This window comes from Oryctolagus cuniculus, chromosome 4, assembly GCF_051225735.1.
Source record: "Oryctolagus cuniculus isolate XC-2025 breed Fujian yellow rabbit chromosome 4, ASM5122573v1, whole genome shotgun sequence".
NCBI classification, from domain to species: domain Eukaryota; kingdom Metazoa; phylum Chordata; class Mammalia; order Lagomorpha; family Leporidae; genus Oryctolagus; species Oryctolagus cuniculus.
Window position 1 is genome coordinate 157,470,135 of NC_142870.1, and position 25,152 is coordinate 157,495,286.

General features: G+C 42.2%; 1 protein-coding gene across 7 annotated transcripts in view; it reads right to left on the reverse strand.

The window, feature by feature from the left end:
• The window catches only part of ZNF385D (zinc finger protein 385D), a 1,082,242-nt gene that overhangs the window by 305,236 nt on the left and 751,854 nt on the right, over nt 1-25,152 (reverse strand). The gene's annotated exons all lie outside the window — the stretch shown is intronic.

Sequence of the window (25,152 nt, forward strand, 5' to 3'; positions counted from 1 at the left end):
TGATCCCTTTTTAGCTTTCTTCTCGATTACTTACCTGCCCTGTCGCCTTTTCTCTCTCAGCTACCTCTCACTTTTCTTTCCTCATTGATTTTTTCTTGGCTCATTCATTCTTTCTCACAAGCATTCATCAAATATTTATTGGTTGCCCATTCCCTTGAATTCACAGGACAAGATTCAATAAAAATAAATACGATCCCAAGTCCTTTAAATAAAGACAAAATAAAGCCATAGTGAGGGACTTCTTTTTTCCTTTCCATATTTATTCTTTCCAGATTCTTCCTTTGGCATAACAGTTTTCTGTTATTTAATAAAAATGAAACTCCTTTCAGGACCATCAAGGAAAAACAGGTACAATTTGCTAATATGAGTATGTCTTTTCTTCTCTCCCTTGATATGCAAGCTTACAATTTACAGTCTCTTTTTCCCTCCAGATACTCATGGTATATGCATAGCCTTTCAATGGTTACCAGCACAAATCCAGAGAGACATTATGGATTTTATTTTTGTGTGTTTTAAAATTTTGTCATTGATTCTGAATTGCCCTTGGCTGCATTTTCATTTAGCTAGTCTGCACTGAATTGCAACTGCCTGCTAAATTCCAATTATAGATCTGAATGTAGCAGAACTGTTTCGAGGAGCTCAGACTCTCCCAGCACATTTCAGAGTACTACACTGCTGCAAAACAGCCGGAGCCCTTTCCTGATAACAGGAGAATGTGGTAAGGTAAATCTTCTCCCAGAATATGTTATTCTTATTTTATACAAGTCATATGCTCAGAAAGCATATGTGAACATATTCTGTGAGTAAAATCCTACAGCTTTTGGCACGTGGGATGCAAATTTGATTGGCATGCAGCAAATCATGTTCTTCATTATGTTTCTGGAAAGGTAAAGGCTATACAATTGGTAAATTAAAAGTGATTATTCCAGTAATGAGATATTTCAAATAAGCAGGCTTTAATCTGCTGAAGGAAATGGCAGGGTTTACCTCAAGGGGCAAGCTTAGGAAAGCTGGCTGTCCCTCAAAGAAATCTGTAATACCAAAAGCGCAAGTGTATATGGCAGATAAAGTGGATGGAAGGAGACCAAAGGAGGCAGGACAAGAGAGCTGCATATGTTTGGAACTTAAACATATATTGCTCCCTGCAAGAACCCAGACCAGGAATGAGAAAAGAAATAATAAAAAAGGAAACAAAATAACTAAACAAAAATGATCATGTATATTTTAGTGCCATAAATCAGAAAATATTAAGTCCAGAGATCAAAGAATATGATCAAAGTAAGAAAACTAATTGAGCAAGTACTGAAACATGAAGAGAAATGATGAGAGAGGGCTGGCGCCGCACCTCAATACGCTAATCCTCCACCTGTGGCGCTGGCACACCGGGTTCTAGTCCTGGTCGGGGCGCTGGATTCTGTCCCGGTTGCTCCTCTTCCAGGCCAGCTCTCTGCTGTGGCCCAGGAGGGCAGTGGAGGATGGCCCAAGTGCTTGGGCCCTGCACCCCCATGGGAGACCAGGAGAAGCACCTGGCTCCTGGCTTCGGATCATTGCAGTACGCTGGCCATAGCGCACTGGCCGCAGCGGCCACTTGGGGGTGAACCAATGGAAAAGGAAGACCTTTCTCTCTGTCTCTCTCTCTCTCACTGTCCACTCTGCCTGTCAAAAAAAATTTAAAAAACAAAAAAAGAAATGAGGAGAGAAATGCAAAATTATGGGTAGGCATTGTGGTGCAGTGGATCGAGTCCTTGATCTGCAGCCTGGTTTTAGACACAGCTACTCCATACTTCCAAATCAGATTCATGGTAATGCACCTGGGAGGCAGCAGATGATCCAAGTCCTTTGATTCCTGACACCCACAAAGGAGATGGATGGAATTCATGGCTCCTGGCTACTGTAGGCATTTGGGGATTGAACCAGCCGATGGAAGATACTCTCTCTCTCTCTCTCCCTCTATTTCTTCGATTTCTTTATCACTTTTCCTTTCAATATTATGGTTAGTGGCAAATTAAGTCTGTGAATATACAGTGTATTAAAATTATGTCTTCACAAAAACTGATGAAGAGAGGAAAGGGAGGGAGGAGGTCGGGGGAATGGGGAGGGAGAGAGTTATGGTTGTCTCTTTTAAATTGTTCCTATGGAATGCATGACATCTGCTCTCTTTATATTAATAAACAATTTTAAAAAAGAAATATATAATTAGAATTGGGTACCCGAGTAAATAGAATCAACTTGTCAGACAATAGAAGGTATTAGATGCCAGGGAAAGATTCCTGCATGCCAAATGTTTGACATCACTGAGAACAGTTTCAGAAAGCATTAACCAAATTAAGTCTGATTTTTATAGTGATTTTTGGGAGAAAGGAGAATAAAGGACTGAAAGCCACAGTTAGCAGACTTTAAGCAAAAGCAAGGTTAGAGGATGTACAATTATGTACAAATATGTAGAAATCTTAACAAAAGAGCTGAATTCCAGACTATTGAAGAGCTTGCTTAATGTTTATTTTAATGCAGAAGCCAGGAATATTTGCCAGGTATGTTCAGAGTCTAATAACTTATCCAAGCAGAGAAAGAGACATGAAGAAAGGTTAGGCAAATAGGAAAATGCAAAGGGCGGTAAAAGCTAAAAGGTGTTTGCAATGTTTTGCTGAAAGGAAGACTCATGTGACTTAATAGCCTCCAACTATTTGAAAAGTAACACAGGAAGGATAAACAGATGTTCTCCGTATCCACTTAAGACAGCAACAGTCAAGAGGGGATGGAAAGAGCAGAGGAAAGGTAAGAAGTTCAGTTGCAATCATTTCTGAAACAAAGAGCACCCTTTCAGATCCTCTGGGATGATTGTCTAGAGTAGATCCTTTTTAGAATGAGTCTCAAGGCTGGCGCCGTGGCTCAATAGGCTAATCCTCTGCCTGCGGTGCCAGGAGGATGGCCCAAGTGCTTGGGCCCTGCACCTGCATGGGAGACCAGGAGAAGCACCTGGCTCCTGGCTTCAGATCAGCGTGGTGCGCCGGCCATAGCACACCGGCCGCGGCGGCCATTGGAGGGTGAACCAACAGAAAAGGAAGACCTTTCTCTCTCTCTCTCTCTCTCACTGTCCACTCTGACTGTCAAAAAAATAAAAATAAAAAAAGAATGAGTCTCAAATCTCATGCAGTTTTATAGGGGTCACATGGATTTGTGCAATATCAGAACACGTTAGCACTGGATGGCACCTTAGAAATCTAGTAATTTACTTCCTGACTATGATCAGGCAAACTTTTCGTTGGAAAGTGCCAGGCTTTGAGGACTTTAAATTCTGTATTATGACTGCTAACTTTTCCACTGACACAGATAACATGTCAACAAATGGGCATGTCTACGTTCTGAAATTTGCTAATACAGTCATCAGCCAGATCCTGCTGTCTGACCTTAGCTGTAGTTTAGAGATGTTCTAGAGCACTGGCTCTCAAACTTTACAGAGCTATGCAAAATACCTGGGGGGGCGGGGGTGGGGGTGGGGGAAGGGGAGGCTGTTAAAAACAAACTGCTGGGGCATAGGGGGTCAAGCCGCTGTCTGCAGTGCCAGCATCCCATATGGGCTGCTCCACTTCCTATCTAGTTCTCTGCTATGGCTTGGGAAGGCAGTAGAAGATGGCTCAAGTCCTTGGGTCCGTAAACCTGTGTGGGAAGACCTGGAGGAAGCTCCTGGCTCCTGGCTTCAGACTGACGCAGCTCCAGCTGTTGCTGCCAATTGGGGAGTGAACCAGCAGATAGAAGACCTCTCTCTTTCTCTGCTTATCCTTCTCTCTGTGTGTAACTCTCACTTTCAAATAAATAAATAAATCTTTTAAAAAAATTAGATGGCTGAAGTTTATCCTTGACCAAGGTTTCTAATTCTTGAGTGGAAACTACTAATTTGCATTTTTACTAAATTTCCAGGTAATGTTATGTTACTGGTTCTGGAATCACACACTGAGAACACTGAGGATAGAGATCAGAAATGATACACCCAAGGCCCAGCAGGTAAGGGTGTGAACTGTGGGGAGCAATCCGGACTAGACTAAGTTGCTCGAATTAGGACTTATTCTATGCATCTGCTCTCCCACAATATGGCGCTGGGAGAGAGGTAAACAGCTTCCGCACAGCTGCCTCCAGTTCAACCAATTAACTGTAGGACTTGCTCCTGATTGGAGAGCAGCGTACTCAGCCGAGTTGGGATTGGCGGAGGAGGACTATAAAGGAGGAGAGAGACGGCATGCACCGGGAACATCTATGGGGAACATCTAGCTGAAGGAACACCTGTGCAGCCCCCGAAGAGAGCCGGCCGGCGGTGTGCCGCTCCCCTGCGGAAGTGGGGAAAGCGGCCAGGGGGAACTGCCCTTCCACGGAGGTGGAAGGGATAGTAGCCAACCCGGGAAGAACCAGCAGCAAACCCGGGGAGGGCCGAGCAGACGAAAGAACAGCGCAGGGTCCTGTGTCGTTCCTCCACGAAGAGGGGGAGCGACATAATGGTGCCGTGACTCGGATAGGAAACTTAGGACGGATAGCAAACTTAGGAGGGAAGAAACGAGAAGAACTGGGAAAATACCGGAGAGAGAGACTAGCAAACAGCCTAGGGAAAAGCCGGACGAAAAAGGGTGCCGGAAGAAGCTATTGAAAGCCTAGGCATAGACTCAGATACGGACTACGGGGGGAAGCTGGGAGAAATCTCTAAGGTCGAAAGCGAAAGTGAAAGCTAGAACAAACAGACTCGGACGCGGACTGTGGGGAGAGGCCAGGAGAAATGAGGGAGGAATATTGTTGGAAGAAAACTTAGGGAAACATACCGGGTAGAGAAAAGTGTTAGGGAAATTGAAGCCGCGGGGGGCAGGCCGAGGCTGAAACGAAAGCCACTTTGGGATTCTCAAGTTAGCCCGGGAATAGGGGGCGAAAAGTTGAAACCAGAAGCTGAAACGTGAGCCAGATTGGGATCCGTCTGATTAGCCCGGGGAGCAAAGGACAGGAAGCCAAATCGTGGGGCGGAGACGTACGCTGGGTTGAATTCGCCAGGCTAGCCCGGGGAACTTAGATTGAATCCTAGTGGCGGAGACGCAAGCTACGCTGTGTTACTCGCGGAAGCCGCCGCGTGCAGAGAGAGCACGGGGCGTGAATAGATAGGGAACGCTGGCGTAGGCCGTGGTTCAGACGCGAAAGGGTTAAGCGTGGAGACCGCGGACCGCGCAAAGCCGGGAAGCCGCGCAGAGAGGCGCGCGGGCTGAAGCGGCGCAGAGCCGGGAACCCGCCGGCGGGGCGAGGTGCCGGAAAGCCGCAGGGATAAGAGAAACAGAAGTTTGGAAGTGAAGTAAAAGAGAAATAGGAATGTTGGAAGATAGAAGTGAAATGGGAGAGGTAGGAATGCCCGGAGATAGAGAAATAGAGAGAAATAAGGCCTCCCCTCAACATGCCAATTAGAAGGCTTGGATTCGGTCTGCCCGATTAGTGAGGCGATGAGTACCTGGGCGGCTAGCCGCAGGTCACCGAAGACAGGCACGAATTAACATCAGTAAAGCTTCCCCACAATGCAACAATTAGGAGGCTTGGATTCGGTCTGCCTGATTTAAGGCGGTAAGCGCCAGCAAAGCTCGACCAGAGTATGAGCTGCAGGTCACCGAAGATAGGCACGAACCAACACTAATAAGTCTCCCCCACAATAAGGCAATGAGAAGGCTTGGATTCGGTTTGCCTGATAGGTTTTGTAAACACCTGCAGGCAGTTCTAGCAGAGCAGAGCATGCGCTGCAGGGCACCGAACACAGGCACGCATCAGCGCCTAAAAACCTCCTCACAACATGGCGAAGAGAGGACCCGGATTCGGTTTTCCTGATTGATAGGACTTGTAAGAGCCTGTGGCAACTCTAGCAAGTACAGCAGAGTGTGTGCTGCGGGACACCGAAGACAGGCGCGTATCAACGCCAAAAAATAAAAAGAAAGGGGGATCTGTGGGGAGCAATCCGGACTAGACTAAGTTGCTCGAATTAGGACTTATTCTATGCATCTGCTCTCCCACAATATGGCGCTGGGAGAGAGGTAAACAGCTTCCGCACAGCTGCCTCCAGTTCAACCAATTAACTGTAGGACTTGCTCCTGATTGGAGAGCAGCGTACTCAGCCGAGTTGGGATTGGCGGAGGAGGACTATAAAGGAGGAGAGAGACGGCATGCACCGGGAACATCTATGGGGAACATCTAGCTGAAGGAACACCTGTGCAGCCCCCGAAGAGAGCCGGCCGGCGGTGTGCCGCTCCCCTGCGGAAGTGGGGAAAGCGGCCAGGGGGAACTGCCCTTCCACGGAGGTGGAAGGGATAGTAGCCAACCCGGGAAGAACCAGCAGCAAACCCGGGGAGGGCCGAGCAGACGAAAGAACAGCGCAGGGTCCTGTGTCGTTCCTCCACGAAGAGGGGGAGCGACAGTGAACATCTGTGTGTTCAACAAAATTCTAAAACAGTCCCCAAGGTTTTCTGATTCCTACACATCACAGTTGATTTGAAAAAAAGAAAGATTATCTGGGTGAGTCTGAACTAAGCACATGACAAAGACAAAGAATATTCCCTTAAAAAAATGTTGCCTTTTGGAAGGCAGGGTTACAGAAGGAGAAACATAAAGAGATCTTCCATCTCCCCAGATGGCTTTAACAGCTGGGGCTGGGCCAGACTGAAGCCAGGAACCTGGAACTCTACCTGAACCTCCAACGTGGGTGGCAGGTTCCACAGCCCTTTGTAGGCACATTAGCAGGGAGCTGTATGAGAAGGGGAGGAGCTGAGCCTCGAACCATCATACCGATATGGGTTGCTAGTGTTGCAGGCAGAAGCTTAGCCCACTGCACAGCAATGTTGGCCCCAGAAAGAATATTCTCCAACTGGCGGCAGAAGTAGAGGGATTAAGTGTGCCCATAAAGATGGAGCCACTTTTATGGTGGAATGCAGCTGTCCTCAAGGGACAAAGGGCAGCCCCAGGCAGTCATCAAGGAAATACAGACTTCAGTCCTACACCACAGGAACCAAATTCTACTAACAGAAATGAGCTTGAGAAACAGATATTCCCCAGTCTCCAAATGATGGCTCAGTCCAGCCATCATCTTGATGTCAGACTTAAATGCACTGAGCAGAGAACACAGTCACATCAGTCCTGGGCTTCTGATCTACAGAATTCTTGGCCAGTAAATGAGTGATGTTTTAAGCCACCAAGTTTCTGGCTAATTTCACAGCAGTAGAAATCTAACACTGTGGGTATGGAATGTGTCCCACCTTGGATCTAATACTCCTCAGCTGGACCAATTACATATCCACTGCCAACTCTATCAACTCTATCAACTACCAGGCACACTAGGCTCTTCACTGGCTTCTCTTACTCTCCAAAGCACAAGATTTAGGAATTGCCTCTCTTTGAATTAAAATAGTCTCCAACTGCTCACTCTCTTCTTCTGGACAGTGGCTCAGAGAAACTGCTGTAATAAATAGCTAAACTGTCTGGCAAGTTTAACGACATGAAGCTAATAAATAGTTAACTATTCTCCTTTCTTTCCAAGTAGTTTTAAATCCTTTAGCATCAAATGGAACCTATCCAGATCATTTAAATGACAGCATCCCTCCAAGAATCTCCAACAAGCCCCAATTCATGAAAAGTTCAAGAAATACCTTCAACAGTTAAGTATTATAAAATCACATTAATTTAAAAGCATTACATTTTTTGACATTTAAAAAGTCTCTGACATGGCATATCCATAGTTTGATTTTTCTAATGTTCTTGTAAAGGTCATGTTTATGGTATAATAAGCACACATTTGCAAGGGTTATTAATCAGAGCAAAGCTAGGTTGCAAACAGATTCCCAAAGAATTTTCCATTTTTATTCTGAACATATTAGCTACTTAAGAATGTCACATTTTTAAGAGCCTACTTGAAAAAAAAAAAACACGACAATTAATTTTGTTCAAAGAGATGTCTTCATTTTAAATGAAGCTGAAGTGAAGCTTAGGAAAATAAATGACAGGGCTGTATCCTGCACACATGCATAGCAATTTGGAAAATTCTAGTTTTTAAGTTAATGCTTTAGAGCAGGTATGTTTCCAGTTAGCAAGAAAAACATTAAAGTTGATAAGTTTTAGTAAGTATCCAGTGGGTATAGGCAGTAATACAACTGAAAGAACATAATCTTTTTAAAACGAAGAAATCCTATTGCTTCTTGGCCTTTTGGCTAAGATCAAGTGTAAAACTAAGAAATTCTGCAAAATTCTTGTCCATACAGTTATTAAACTTTATTACTGCAACTACTTTACCATTTTTTTCAACAAGAGAGATAATATTAGATAGGTTCCTTCTAGTTGGATGCAGAAAAATAGACTCGTTCGGTCCCTGTGTTGTGGCATAGCGGGTCAAGCTGCCGCCTGCAGTGCTGACATACCAAATGGGTACCAGATCGAGCCCCTGCTGTTCCACTTCTGATCCAGCTCTCTGCTATGGCCTGGGAAAGCAGTAGAAGATGGCCCAAGTGCTTGGGTCCCCTCACCCACATGGAAGACCCTGAAGAAGCTCCTGGCTCCTGGCTTCAAATTGGCCCAACTCCGGGCATTGCAGCCATTTGGGGAGTGAACCAGAAGATGAAATACCTCTCTGCCTTTGCCTCTCTCTGTCTGTAACTTTACTTCCCAAATAAATAAATAAAATATTTAAAAACATACTTATTATAATATTCAAGAAATACCAAGAAGAGGAATATCCCTGAAGATTGTAAAGTGATGGCTATTTGGAAACCGTATTTGCCTGGTGACAAGAATGTAACCTACCCTTTAAATGTAAGCACACTTTCAAAATATTTAAGCTTAGCAAAAAACAAATACCCAATATGGCTCCGCCTAACAGTTCTTCAAAGACAGCAGAAGTGAAAGACTTTTAAACATTTGATTTTCAAATTTCTGTTAAGTCTGTCTTCAGTTTTTCCACATGAACTGGTCTAACCTTGTCTGTGATGAACTTTACAAATGAAACAGACAAGCTGGCATGTGCAGTCTTGCTCCAGCAAGAGGAAGTGTCAGCTCCACAGAGCTGTTTCACCTGGTGGTGTTTAAACTGAACCTCCAGCCACATCTGAAGGGCTATAAATAGCATGGCTCTCCAAAGACAAAATACTGACCCATTAGAAGATGACAAAATTAGTAATTGGCTTTGCCTAATTACTGATGATTCGAGAATTCTGGAAAACTTTCCTGTACAAAGCAATGCATCTGCCTCTCTTGATTTAGAAAATGAAGAGCCGAAGGTACAAATGATCAGTCACCCCGAGATTCTGGCCAGGAAATACAATAAAGCAATAAGCCAAGCGTGAAAAGCAAGTACTTCCTCAACAGAGACAATCAGAGCAGGGAGAATGGGTCAACTAAGAAAGGAGACAGAGAACAAAGTGAAAACTGACGGGCAGACAGCTTGGGCAGTCACAGATGTCCAGGATGGCTTTCCCAGAAGAGAGGAGACAAAGGCAAATTGAAACATTCCAGCCTTTCTTGTGACCTACATAAAAATGATTACAGATAAGTAAAACAAAACAGTGAAATAGTAATACAATGAAAATTAACAAAGTTACTTTGAAATTTTAATGTCAGATGATTTGCTAGTTGTAACATTGGCCAAGTACAATATAATGTGAGCCACAGATGTGAGTTACATATGTAATTTTAAATTTTCTAGTAGCCATATTAAAAGAAAGAGACATGTAAAATTAATTTAAGAATATACTGTATTCCACTCAATATACATAAAATAAATTGTAGGAATAAAAATAATAATGAGCTATTTTATACTCCTTTTGGTGTACAACATCTTTTAAAGTGAGCGTATGTTTTATACTGACAGCACATCTCAATCCGTGATTTTTAAGTGTGCAAAGCCATATGTGGTTAGTGGCTATTGTATTTGTCAGTAAAGGCATAGAAATTAAGAAACCAGGCTCTGAAGTCAAGAGTCTTAATTAAAATCCTATCTGCACGATTAACTAGCAATGTCCTAGGCAACCTAGTTAATATTTATAACCCTAATTTTTCTTATCTGTAAAATGAGAAAAATTATACTGTTCTCTCCTACCCCTAGAATCTATTCCTAAAATTACTCTGGATTTAATGATATAATTCATCTATAACTTATGTTAACTGACTTGACACTTAATAATTATAAAATTATTTTTATTTTAGTAATATTATTTTAATATAACATTTAAATTACTTACAGTCTCAAGACTTGGGAGTCACAAAACACTTTTCATCAAATAACTTGGGAACTTGCTTTAAATGTTTGGCCATCCCCTGTGGCAACTCTGGATGGGCACTAATATTACTGTTTCTCTCATAATGAAGAAAAGCCTATATCCCATTCCTGTGAGTTAGCATTGGCCTCATGACTTGCTATGATCAATAAAATATGGTATAAGAGACTCCATATACATTCCATATCATTCAAGAGGCCTTGAAGCCCCTGCCCTTGCTCTCTGGTAACACTTTCTGGAGACCATTAGGAAAAGAAGCCATCTTGCATTCAGCATGATGAGAAGCCATGAAAATAAGAACAACAGTCTACAGTCAACAGCCAGTATCAACCTCCAGAAACTTGAGTAAGATCATTTTGGACTCCACAATCTGGCTGACCCTCAAGATGAATTCTGCTATATGAGTGAGTCAGGCAAAACAAATAGAAGACGTTCTCAAATCCAAAATAACATGCAAAATTATATAATGTTTATTTTCTAAGACAGTTTTTGAGTTGATTTGTTATGCAGCAACAGATAATGAAACTACTATGTGTAACTCATCTTAGATTCTTTTCAATAACTCACTATTTTTTGGAGTTGTTTTAGCCTCACAAGCAATACTGAATCAGAATGTACAGACATCACTTATAGACCCTTTGCCCCTATGCATACATAGCCCATTACACTATCTAGATCACCCACCAGAGTGGTACATTCATTACAGTAGAAGAACTTATGCTGACACATCATTATAACCCACAGTTCATAGTTTACATTAACGTTTACTGTTGGAGTTGTCCGTTCTATGAGTCTGGATAAATGTATGTTACTATATCTGATTTATTATAGTACCATTTGAAGTAGTCTCATTGCCCTAAAAATCTTTATAATTTTTTTTTGGCCGAAGTAAAAGGTGCTTCTCATTTCATAGGGAATAAACAACCAAAAGGATAAAAGGAACACTCACAAATAATGATCATGTGCAATTTTCATTTATCCTATTTGAAAAACAGTCAAATGGCTTAATGGAACTGTATATTGATTGTAGGAAAGTCACACAATATAAACAAATGATTTAATTCTTTTAAATCTCAGTACCAGAAGTCACCCCCTGGCTTTGTTGTTGCTATTGTTGCATTGAGGGGGTGGGTATCTGTATTTCTTTGTTCAGTTTTTATTATTAGTTTATTGCAACTCCCTTTGTTCTACTGAAAGTAATTTTACCTCTTTAGTAAATATGATCTCAGTAAAAGCAATGTTCTAAAACATAGTTTTAGGGGCTAGCATTGTGGTCCAGTGGGTTAAGCCAATACCTAGAACGCTGGCATCCCATTTGGGTCCAGGTTTGTGTCTTGGCTGTTCCACTTTTGATCCAGCTCCCTGCTAATGTCCTAGGAATTCAACTAAAGATTTCAAGGACTTGGGCCTCTGCCAACAAGTGAGAGACCTGGAAGAAGCTCCTGGCTTCTGGTTTCAGCCTGGTGAAGCTCTGTATGTTGAAGTCATTTGGAGAGTGAACCAGCAGACAGAAGAAATATCTCTCTCTCTCCCTCTCTCTCTCTCTGTAACTATGCCTTTCAAATAAATAAATAGATATTAAAAAATTTTTTTAAACGTAATTTAACATCTGACAAAAATCTTACTTTAGGATATACCATAACTGATTTAAACAATTCTTATCAATAGTTATTATTAATATGTTCTATTTTTGCCATTACAAGCAAAGGTGACATAACATAATTTATAACCATAAGTAAGTTATTTCAAGTGAGAGGAAATATAAAAGAAAACAATACATGGGGAAGGAAAAGACAGCACATACCAAGAAACACATAAGGACATCTTTAATTATCTTCATAACAAATTTTACAAAACAAGTCTTGATCACAGCTAGACATTAACAACATTCCTTCCAAGACTCAGCTTCTCTAAGCCTTTATCAATGTCTCTGCTCCCATAGTGCAAGGATATTCAATGACCTGTTTTCTAAATTCATGGGTTCTGCCAAAGCTATCATCATCTGATGAAATTCTAATATGCATTTAATTAATAACTCCAGGGATGCAACATGAAAACTAAATACCAAGCTGTATCATCTTAAAATGACACAAAGAGAAATTTCTCAGTTCCCGCTCAACAGCTTTGTATATACCATATGTTTAGAAAATCAATTAAGAGCACACCAGGGTATCTGAAGACAGGATGTGTGTGGTATGCAATTATCATAACGTGCTTGTGTTCCCAACAATGCACTTCAATCTTCTTTTTTTTTTTTTTTTTTTTTTTTTTTGACAGGCAGAGTGGACAGTGAGAGAGAGAGACAGAGAGAGAAAGGTCTTCCTTTGCCGTTGGTTCACCCTCCAATGGCCGCCGCTGCAGCCGGCGCACCGCGCTGATCCTGGCAGGAGCCAGGAGCCAGGTGCTTTTCCTGGTCTCCCATGGGGTGCAGGGCCCAAGCACCTGGGCCATCCTCCACTGCACTCCCTGGCCATAGCAGAGAGCTGGCCTGGAAGAGGGGCAACCGGGACAGAATCCGGCGCCCCAACCGGGACTAGAACCCGGTGTGCCGGCGCCGCAAGGTGGAGGATTAGCCTATTGAGCCACGGCGCCGGCTATTGCACTTCAATCTTATAGAGAGTCCTCAGCCAGGAAGACTGTCCTCTAATATTTAAACAAATAAGCCAAGAAACAGCATTCTCTGTGGCAAAGAATGGGAACTTGCATGTAAAAGTCTTATGTAATTCTCATGGCTGAAACTGTGCCTTCCAAGCCACTGAAGATTTTTTGATGTCCAAATATTTATAATCATCTGGTCTGTCCTACTTTCTTGCAGCACAAAAAGATATGATACCATCGAAAGATGGAGCTGAATCTCAGAGCAGTTAATACGACAGTATAAAAGTATAACAGTATAAAAGGAGAGGTCAGAGAAAGAGAATATTGCTACTTAAAGCTGTCCAGAGGAGGCCATCACAACATTTCAGGAACCACCGATATTCAGTCACTGGAGGTCTGTGTTTTGTTACAAGGGAGCATATGCCCAGTGCAACCTACAGTATCGAGATGAGCCATCACTCAAACCGAGCCACTCTGCTCTCCCTCATTCACCAACATGCAGATTGATTTGGCCTCTCCAGTAGCCTGGAAAGAGCACCCTAGAGGAACAGCTACAAATATAATAATCAGCGGAAACTCCATGTAGTCTCAACAGTACATCAGTAATTGGACACAGGTTTAGGTGGCATGTGCATCAGTTCCTAGGTATCCACCTCTGAAATTCCTGCTTGCTTCTTACTATATTAGCACTAGGTTATGGAGGAAGCCACTTAGGTAGCTGCCTGTGACACCAGTGACTCTCAAACACTATCAGGACCACCTGGAAGGCTTAAAAAAATCACACTTTTCTGGGTCTCACCCCCTGAGAATTTCAATTCTTAGAAATTACCAGCTAACACCGAGCTACACTGAGCTATGAGGCCCTCACTTAGAGGATCACTGCCTTAAAATATCCTTGGATTAAACTAGAAATGTTATGGCAATTTATACTGCTTCTAAATATGACTCCTGACAGAACCAGTGAAATGGAAGTGCCTCCGCTCCTGCCAAAGTAGACAGTGCCATCCAACTCTTGAGTGATGTTTCAGACCTGGTTCCCTAGGACACAGAAACAGAGACAAGAATTAAATGTTAATGCTTTACTGGGCAGGTGCAATCCCAGAACAATGAGAGTGAAGAGAAGGGAGATGAGACAGGAAAGGATGGTAAATGATGCAAGGTGATGCATGGCCAAGCGGGCCCCAGCTTCCAGATGTTGGGAAGAGACACCAGCCACTCCGCTGGGCCAGATGTGACATCACCAGAGAAGCTTCTCAGAGAAACTGTACATTGAGGGAGGGAGGGAGGGAGGGAGGGGAGAGGGGTGAGAGGAGAGAGGAGGAAGAAGAAAGGGGAGGAAGAAGAGGAGGAGGAGATGATGACACTGTCTTCCTTGTCCTTTTCCTCAATTTCCCTGTTTTTCCAGGTTTTGATCATCTGATCCCATTAGGGGACACCAGGGACACCAGCTCAACTTTTCAAGCAGCATGGTCCTTCATCCAAGTCTGAAGGTGTCAGGGGAAGCCAGAAGCACAGGGATTAATGCTGGCTAAACTGGTTGTTTAGCAGCAGCCTAGAAAAAGGCTTTGACCTTCTCAGACGACAACCAGATTGCAACAGGTGGCAGAACGCTGAGGGCCTGGGAAGAGTTAATTCCTTGACTGTGGTAATAGTTGAGGCAGAGAAACAAGCAGGGCATCTGGAAAATGGAGGTATTGAGAATTCCTGATGCCATTACAAGTTAAAAACACTACTTTATTTCTTTTCTTCTTTTTTTCTTTTTTTTGGACAGTGAGAGAGAGTGAGAGAGACAGAGATAAAGGTCTTCCTTTCATTGGTTCACCCCCCAGATGGCTTCTACGGCCAGTGCGCTGTGCCGATCCGAAGCCAGGAGCCAGGTGCTTCCTCCTGGTCTCCCATGCGGGTGCAGGGCCCAAGCATTTGGGCCATCCTCCATTGCCTTCCCGGGCCACAGCAGAAAGCTGGACTAGAAGAGGAGCAATCGGGACAGAACCGGCGCCCCGACCGGAACTAGAACCCGGGGTACCGGCGCCACAGGCAGAGAATTAGCCTAGTGAGCCACGGTGCCAGCCAGCACTATCTTATTTTCACCAACTTATTTCTAATGGATAGGAATACACACACACACACACACACACACACTTCAATATATACTCACATAGACACATATACTTCCATATATCAAAAATCCAAATATTGGCTTAAGGGAAACTAAATCATAAACTATCTAAATTATATAATATAATATAATATAATATAATATAATATAATATAATATAAAATATATTATAATATTTATAATATTATATTATAATATTAATATATTGTATATAATTATATTACATAATATAATTATATAATATATAATATAATTATAAATCTCAATCCAGTCTTTCTGATGGGTTTTTAGGGGATCTGACTCAGCAAAAGCAGTGCAACACCAACATTTGAAAACTGTGTAAAGTCCTAATTGAATGATTAACTGACCAACCCGGCAGACACCCCTTGCCTATGCACTACCTGGCTTAACTTTATAATTTTGAATTTTCTTGGTCATCATCTTCAGACCCCCAGTCATTTCATAATGCCCTTTGAAAACACTGGAACCTGGAGCAGAGTCTTCTCTTATCTGCTCCTTTGTGCAGTATTCACCTTCAAGACCCACTCTTCCCTCTAAAGGCTTTCCTTTAAGTTCTACTCCAGTGGTTCTCAAAGCATGGTCCCCAGGCCAGCACCATCAGCACTCAATGGGAATGGGTTAAACATTCAAATCATCTGGCCTCACCTCAGACCTGTGGAATCCAAAACCGTATGTGTTTTAAAGAGTCTTAGGTGACTCTGAAGTCTGTTAAAGTCTGAAAATCACTGCTGTACTTAGCATTCGCATCCTATTTGCTGTCAGCCTGCACACTTACTGGATTGATATCTGGAACTGCTCCTCCTCCAAAATTTGACACTCTGGCATTCTACCCTCTTGTTTGCAATCCATGTCCATTGTCATTTCTCTCCATTAAGGTCTATGAAACCTTAATGCTACTATCTTTTCTCCGTCTCTAAACTCCTTCTCTCCTTACTTTCCTCTCTAACCTAGTCCATATGCTGAACCAATTAAGTTGCATTCTCATGAGTACCCTTAATTCCTCAACTCTTTAACTTCTGGCCACAGCTGTCTCTACAATGGTATACTGTAAATCAATCCAACTGCCTATTTCTCTAGGTTGCTTCTCTGTTGCCAAGTATTGCTAGTGAAAATGGCATAGCCATGCTCTCTGGCTCCATTACAAATTTATTATATCCACTTCAGTTAGCTCCTCTCTGCTACTTGGAAATTCTTTTATTCTTCCCTAGTCAACTTCCTTTCCCACCCACAGCAGCTGTTACTCAGCTTTGTAATTTTCCACATGTCCCCAACCTCAACTTCAACCTTTACATTCTGTTACCAACAAGAGAGTCACCAGGCTATAGTTCCTTAAAACTCCTTCTCCTCAACCTCAAAATGGACCCAAATTCTCTTCTTTCTTTCTTCTATGAGGAGGTATCTTAACCTCATTTGCTAGGCAAACCCACCCATCTCCCTTTTCCTTGATCCCACATCTACCAAGATCTTGAGGGCCAGCCATTGATAATTCTGGTCAGCATTGTTATACACCTGTATTATTTATGGTCATAGCCTGCTTTAAGTCTTATAACTCTCTATTTTTAATGTGGTAAAATACATATAACATAAAGCTTATCATTTTGACCATTTTTATGAACTCAATTTAGGAATACTAAGTGCATTCACATTGTGTAAACCATTATCACTATACATATCAAGAACTTCATCATTCATAACTGAAACTCCATACCCACTAAACAGTATCTCTTCATCCTCCCCTCTTCTAACCAGCAACCACTATTCTACTTTATGTCTCTCTGAGTTTGACTATTCTGGGTTCTCACATAACTGGAATCATATAGTGTTGGTACTTTTGTACCCAACTTATACTAGTTAGCATAATATTTTCAATGTCCAGCCATGTTGTGGCATGTATCAGAACTTCATTAATTTTTAAGGTGAGTAACATTCCTTTGTGGGTATGTACTACAATTTGCTTATCCATTCATCAATCGTCAATGGATATTTAAGTTGTTTCCTTTCTCAATGCATTTGCATGGTACTTCTTTTGAACCAGCTTCTCAGGTAAAGATCCTGTGGTTTTAAGAGGTTAAGAAAGCTGTTTATATGTAACAAGATGTCAAGCAGGTAAAAAAAGCCCTATATAATATCTTCTAAATTTGTATCTCTGGCTTTCCTTCTGTGGCCCCCTTACCCTATCCTTTGCACTCCCAGTTGTACTATATCAGCTTTCTAGCTTAAGTTGAGCAGACTTTCTCACTAATCATGCCTTTTTAAAGTCATGCTCGATTATCTCCACACTTATAAATAATAGCTTTTTTCAATGTTGGTTTGCTTCCCAAACTTTCCCACATTTGACCAAAAGGTTACCAATGATGTTCTAAATTCTCCTCCCTCCTCTTTCTACTGTATGGTTGTCATTTTGCCCCACTACAATCCATCACCAGCCTCATCTGATAATGATTCTCTCTCTCTTTCACCATATATACATATATTGTATATATACAATATTATATATGTGGTAAAATATATGTTATATAAATAGAAATATATAAATATACAACATATATATATATATATTACTGAGGATACCACAAGTACAGGACAGACATTCCCAGAGAGTGTCTGTTTCATTCCCCCCCACCCCAACATTCTCCTTAGAATGTCCTTTTTTTGCCACTCCTCTTGTTCAGGCTTAAGTCAAAAGTTCCTTTTGTGGAATCTGTCAGGCCTTCTCAATCAATTCCCACATGTTCCCAACAGAGTAACCACGTCTTTCTCTGAGCTATGGTTAATGATGCTACTGATTAATATCTTATTATCATTATTTGAGCATCTGTGAGCCTCCTGAAAATACACTGTTAACTCTGTGAAGGTAATCATTTTTTTTAAAAAATATTTATTGATTTATTTGATAGGCAGAGTTGCAGAGAGGCAGAGTGAGAGCGAGGTCTTCCGTCTACTGGCTCACTCCCCAAATAGCCGCAATGGCTGGAGCTGTGCTGATCCGAAGCCAGGAGCTTCTTCCAGGCTTCTTCCCATGTGGGTGCAGGGGCCCAAGCACCTGGGCCATCCTTCACTGCCTTCCTAGGCCATAGCAGAGAGCTAGATCAGAAGTGGAACAGCTGGGACTAGAACCAGGTCCATATATGATGCTGACACTGCAGACGGCAGCTTTACCCACTACACCACAGTGCTGGATCCAGGAATCATTATTTTTAAAAAAGGCTTATATTTTTACTTGGAAGTTTTAAAGGCAGAGTGATAGTGAGATGGAGGGAGAGAGAAAGAGAGAAAGAGAGAAAGAGAGAGAGAGAGAAAGAGAGAGAGAGAGAGAGAGAGAGAGAATTTACGGGTTCACTGTCTAAATGCCCTCAACAGCCAAGACTGAGTGAGGCTGGTGCCAGCAACTCTAACTGGGTCTTGCACCTAGCCAGAAGGGGCCCAGTACTTTGCTATCATCCACTGCCTCCCAGGCATATTTGTAGGAAACTGGATCCAAAGTGCTGAGTAGCCAGGACTTGAACCAGGTACTGAGATAGGATGTAGGCATCCCAAATGTCTTAATTCACTGTGCCACAATGCCCAACCCATAGCTGTTTTTAAATGGAGTATAAAAGCTATATAGTAATCATTTCTTGTGACTTCCTCATAACCTCTTAGTTTTAATTAGTTTTTTTCCAGCTATAACAGGAATCCTCAAGAAGTTCCTGGAAAATGTGTATTATTATCTTTCACTTCCATTTTTCCTACAGCATTTTTAAAAAAAAGATTTATTTATTTATTTGAAAGGCAGAATAACAGAGAGAGGGAGAGACAGACAGAGACAGTGAGAAAGAGAGATTTCCATCCATGGGTTCACTCCCAAATGGCTGCAACAGCCAGGGCTAGGCCAGGCCAAAGCCAGGAGCCAGGAACTCCATCTGGGTCTCCCATATGGGTGGCAGGGACTCAAGCACTTGGGCCAAAATTGGCTGCTTTCTCAGGAACATTATCAGGGAGCTGGATTGGAAGCGGAGCAGCTGGGACTTGAATAAGCTGGCTGCAGTTAGTGGCTTAACCCACTGGGTTACAACACTGGTCCACAAACTTTTTAAGTACATTCGTACTTGTGGCAACTAGGATCACATAGCTATAGCCATACAGCTTCTTGCTTGGCTACAAGAGTCTCTTGCTTTGTTCCCTGGAGCTTTTCTGAGACTTCAATGAGATTATCTGTGGGAAGCTGTTTGTACACATGTGCAAATCTGGACTTATTACCAGCCTCTGGTGCTGCACATACCCAAAGAGAAATGGGGCTGGTAAACAGGTGCCTCTTCCTTCTGGCTCTGAGTGGAAACTTCTAAGGCTGCTGTGCACAGCAGCCCAGAATACCCAGGCATAATTGAGTTTAGCTGCTTATAGCAAGTCAACTCAATACCATTTCATTCATCTCTCAGTACGCAACTCTTTCATTCTGATCCCATCTCAGAATAAACTCCTTGCAGTACAGACCCTTATCTTGGATTCTGCCTTTTGGGAAACTCAAGCAAAAAACACTTTCATTCAGAATACTAAAATTTGAGCGGGCCAAACTACAGGGCTTTTAAGTTGTATAATCATGGGAAAGCCACCTGACCTCCTTGGGTTTCAGTTTTCTCACACATAAAGGGGGGATACCAAGAGCAACACTGCTAAAACTCATACACTAAAGAAGTTATTGTTCCTTGCAACAGGTTTAAAATAACCAATAACAATTTTAAAATAAAATACAACAATTTAAAATAAAATAACAATTTTAATATTCCTAGAAGTTTTTTTAACATGTCACCCAGATACTCTAATCAACACAATCTGACAGACAGCTTAGAGAATTGCAAATTATGAGAAAGTGAGGTACCTTGTATCCATAGAAGAGCAGGAATGCTAGTCAAAATGATTAATATTGTAAAACCTAAGGAAATCTTTGAGTAGACTTTTTTAGGGAGTACTTTCAGACACAAAAAGGGCTCATAGGACACATTCAGCAGTTGTGATTCACGCTCGCAAGCATCAGAACAAAGTGGAAAGAGCCCAGATTAGGGGTTGCTCCTTCTCAATGTGCCTTTTCCTCAGCCCTCGTGAAAACCTTCCTGGCTTTCAGACAGACCTGGGTCCTAGGAGAGGATTCTTGGGTACTGGGACATGTTGCACTTGACAGAAGATGACAATTTGGGAAAAGGAAAAAAAAAAAAGTGCAGGGGGAAGAGAGAAATCTGAGATTTGGTAAACTAATTCTCTGGCTGGTGACTTGAGTACTCTTTGGTGTGGCTCCAGACAAAAGATGGAATCTTGAGTGTTTGGACAGATGACCATGAGAGAGGATAACTTAGAAGCTTCTCATGACGGATCTTAATTAAGCCACCTTGGATTCCAGTTGAGTTGTGCCTCTTACTAACTGGGCGTGATCTGACCCACTACTTAACTTCATTGAGCCTAATGAAAGCAACCAAGCAAGGACAGAAATGTTTTAAAAGGAAAGTAAAGGAGAAGTAATAAAATGAAAGTAGAGCGGAAAGCAAGAAGGGGAGAGACAGAAGTTTGGCTACTGAAATGAAGGAGAGGTTCCACAATGTAATGATTAGCACTCTGGACTTGGAAGTGAGGAGATCTGGCTTAGATCCTAGCTCTATCACAGACTTGCCTCGAGATTTAGTAAGCCATTTAACTCCTCTGTGAAATGGGAGCATCATATTAAATATTAAACATATTCTAGGGTATGTGAAGTGACTGAAACATAGCAGTTGTGCATAAGTGAATGTCATATTTGCCATCATCATCTTTAGAAGTGTTAGCATCACATAACCTCCTGGAGTGCAAAAGTACAATGTGAAAAGCAGAAAGTCAGGCATGGAAAAGGACATCAAAAGAAGAGCAGGGTAATGGAGTTATTTTTCTCTTTTAAAGTAGCTTTCAGAAATTATTTTCTTTTCCCTTTTAAATTAATTTCTGAAGGCCACTAGAGACGGGTGATTTTCAAGAGAGGAGTGAAGGTGAAAACGAAGCATGGTGGATGATAATACTCAAGGGATACAGCCTGGTTTGAAAAATGTGTGTCAGCCAGAAGATGTTCCCCAGTGCAGCACTTTTTAGTTCAAAGGTTGCAGACATGTGGGATTTTAAGCAAGCATCACCACAGGGCACTGCATGTGTTATAAACTAAGTGGAACTGACCAACAGCCCATCTAGTTAATGCCCAGCCTCTACTTCAAATAATGCCAGCTGTTTCACTGCATAGTACAAAACGCATCAGATATTCCCCCACCATGCCCTACAATACCATAGAGAGAATTTATTCTTGACCTCAGCCAGACTTCTAGCTATGCCCAGAGCAAGAGATCTTATAACCCTCATAATAATTTTATTCTTGCTAGTCAAACTGCAGGTGCTATTAAATATACATTATACACCCACAGAGTCCATGGAAATATTTCACTTTATTCCTCTAAAAGGCCACCTTTTTATTCTAGTTGGCGTTACCTCTTGGTAGAATGAAAAAAGTTTAGTCTAAATATTAACATTTTTCTACTCTATTGTCATGATTTTTGGCATTATCACATGTCAGACCCTGTGCTAAGCAACTTATCATATGTGACTTCTTACTACAACAGTGTCGGTGTTACTACAGCCCTGCTTTACAAACAAGTGAGGCCCATAGTGGGTAAATCATTTTGTATAATTCCCTACAGCTATTAAGTATCAGAGTCAGATAGGGACCCAGTTCTGTTTGGTCCAAGGCCACTAGAGAGTACTCCCTTTGAAGTTTCTTCAGAGTGAAGAGAAGATTGAGGACTAGTGAGTCAAGATGCTTAAAATGCAAGTGAGAGGTGGGCATCTAACACAGAGGTAAAGACAACCACCTACCACACGAGTGGGCCTGGGTTCAGGTCCCAGCTGTGCTTCCAACTCCAGCTTCCGATTGTTATACACCCTGGGAAACAGCACAAATGACAGGGTTCCTGCCACCTGTGTAGCAGACCCGCATGGGGTTCCTGCCTCCTGGACTTGGGGAACCAACCAGCAGATGGAAGATCTCTCTCAGTCTCTGTCTCTCTGCTGCTGAAATAAATCCTGCTGTTTTAGTGCAGTAGGGTAGTGGGGGCGGTTTGAACATGAACTATGAAGTTTAGATTCAGTATTCAAAGCAGAGCACCGACACTTAGCAGGACCTTGAGGAAACTACTGAATCTCTCCATGCCTCAGTTACTTCATCTATGAAACAGACAGGAAACTCTCCCACTTAAGCATCCTTGAAATAATCTCCAGTCCCTTCCATACCTTGCCCAAAGAGATCATACAACAAATACTGTCCATTACTAGGATACTCACTGTATTTTGACAGTACATAATTTTTATGTACAAAGAAGCTGCCCATATGAGTGAAACCAGACAATAAATTCAACCACCATTCAGAGCATTTAAACACTTCTCTTTTACACTATTTAATAAATAATAGGCTTTCTGATCTAATCAGCATGATTGTTGGGTCCACGTAACATACATCCATCAAACGGCAGCACTTTAAAAAACTGATCAATGTCCATCAAGCCCACACAGTGCATTTAGAACAAATCATCTGCCAAAATAAAGAAGACTTGGCTTCTTTAAAACAATGCTGTATTCTGGGGAGAAATCTACCTGAGAGCCAACCTCCCCTCAAACCAGAAGAGCATGAATGTACTGGGACCGGAAAGAAACAAGCACATTACCACTGAACCAGTCCTTTTAGAAGGCTAAAAGGAGCCTGAAGTTAATTTTTTAAAAAGATGTATTTTGTTTGAAAGGCAGAGTCTCTCTCTCTCTCTCTCTCACACAAACACACACACACACACACAGAGAGAGAGAGAGAGAGAGAGAGAGAGAGACAGAGAGAGAGAGACAGAGATCTTCTATCTGCTGGTTCACTCTCCAAATGGCTACAATGGCCAGGGCTGGGCCAAGTCAATGCCAGTAGCTCAGAAATCCATCAGGGTCTGCCAGGTGGGTCCAGGGGTCCAAGAACATAGGCCTTCTTGCACTGCTTTCCAACTGCATTAGTAGAGCTTGAGCAGAGGCAGAGCAGCTGGAACTCCAACCAGCACTCACATGGAATGCCAATGTTGCAGGGGGCAGCTTGACAGGCTGTACCACAATGCCAGCCCCAAAGTTAGTATTTATTTACTAGTTTGTGTAATATTATTTGGAATAAAGGAAAAAATAAGAAAAGTATTAAAAAGTGACAGTATATTCTTCAGTCTCATCAGTGTGTTTGGGTATTTTGGGGGTCAGCAGAACAGCTTGGGCAAATTGTGTGCCTGTTCAAGAGAAAACCCACTGCCTGGCTGCGTGGCATAGGAAAGGGGTCACCCTCTTGCATCTATGCTGCTTCATTCTTAAAATGGAGCTGGCAAGAGCTGAGTGGATGCCATAAGATTGCTCTTAATCCTATAAAGATTGGGAAGTTCACTTTGGGTGAGATGCTATTCCACAAAATGTATATACAACAGTGAATTACACAGACTAATTGCCCTGTCTAAAAAGTTCATAATCACATGAAGAAAGACAATAGATCAATATGTAATACTGTTATGTCAAATGTGATAAGTTGAACTCCATCTTTAGCTCCGAAAGTAATAGATTTGGTGATTTGCTTTGAATAAGCCATCTGGATTTAGGTGTGTCTCATAGTCTCTAAAGAAAAGCAGGGGCCAGCGTTGTGGCACAACAGGTCAAGCTACCACCTGTGATGCTTGCATCTTGTATTGGAGTGTATGTTTGAGTCCTGGCTGCTCTGCTTTTGATCCAGCTCCCTGCTAATGTGCCTGGGAGGGTAGTGGAGAATGGCTCAAGTACTTGGGCCCCAGCCACCCACTTGGGAGATTCAGACAGAGTTCCTGGCCCACTGCCTAAGCCTGGCCCAGACCTGGCTTTTGTGGCTATTTGAGAATTAACCAGCAGATGAGATCTCTTCCTCAGATGCCATTTTGCCTAGCTCTGAATTTTACAGCTGAGAGAGTAAAAGATTTGCTGAGGTCATCTGACAGTGGAGTTGGAAGCAGAACCTCTCTGTGCTTCCTTGGCTCTTTGAACCATTTTGCTCCATTGTGCCTCTTATATTGAGGAATGTGTTCTTTTTGTGCAACCAGGTTTTTTTTTTTTTCTAATAGTTTGGCTAAGATACAGTCGACACACCATACTATTCATCCTTTTAAAGACAAGCAACTTTTGACAGGTCACCTGTCTTATAATTTGGGTCAGTGGCAAAACATACGTCTTTAAGAAAGCATATCTTACAGCAAAAAAAAAAAAAATAGAGTGATGCAAGGTGTCATAACATATCTGACTTAAGGAAACAAAGAACATTGTAGAACTTCTTTCTAAGGACTTTTTTGTTGGTGGTGTTACTCAGAACCTTTGCATCTAATGTAAATCTCACTGTTTCACTGAGATACTTGAATTTGACTCTCTGGACTATCCCTTTCTTCATGACCCTGCAGTACCCAGGGCTCAATTCCTGCCACTCCCACATCGAGCCTTGTTTGCCAAAGCCTCAGCCTGGGACATGTGCCCGGATGAGCTCAGTCCCCAGGGAGAAAGCATGACTCGATCAATGATGGTAGAGGTGGGGGTGGTCAGTGGAAATTTACCATCCCTGTCACTGGAACATCTGATGCACTGCTCTGCCTCCTCCTCTTAGGGTCTAACTCACTGCCTCATGATGACTTGTCCTTACAATAATTACTCACTATTACCGAACTAATAATGACTAACACAGTGCCTTCCTTTCCTGAAGAAGAAAAACAGAGCAGACTTCAACAAGGCCACACAACCTTACACATGGACTTATCATAAAGCTGTTGTTAAAACTGTGTCCTTCTTAGCTCCTTTTTCCTCAGTTTGATGGAGATGCAGTTCACGAATCATACAATTTATTCTTCTAAAGACAAGCAACTTTTGAGAACTCACCTGTCATTTCTTACATGTGGGTCAGTGAAAAACGTATTTCTACAAGAAGATACATTTGATGATAGAAAATAGAGGAAAGTAAGGAACTAATTTTGTACAACTCATAGCATATTTATGACTTGGGGAGACAAAAGGGGAAATGTTGCCACTTTTTTCTAAGCTACAGCTGGCCCCTTTACTACAGGCATATCCTCAAATGAACGCCCA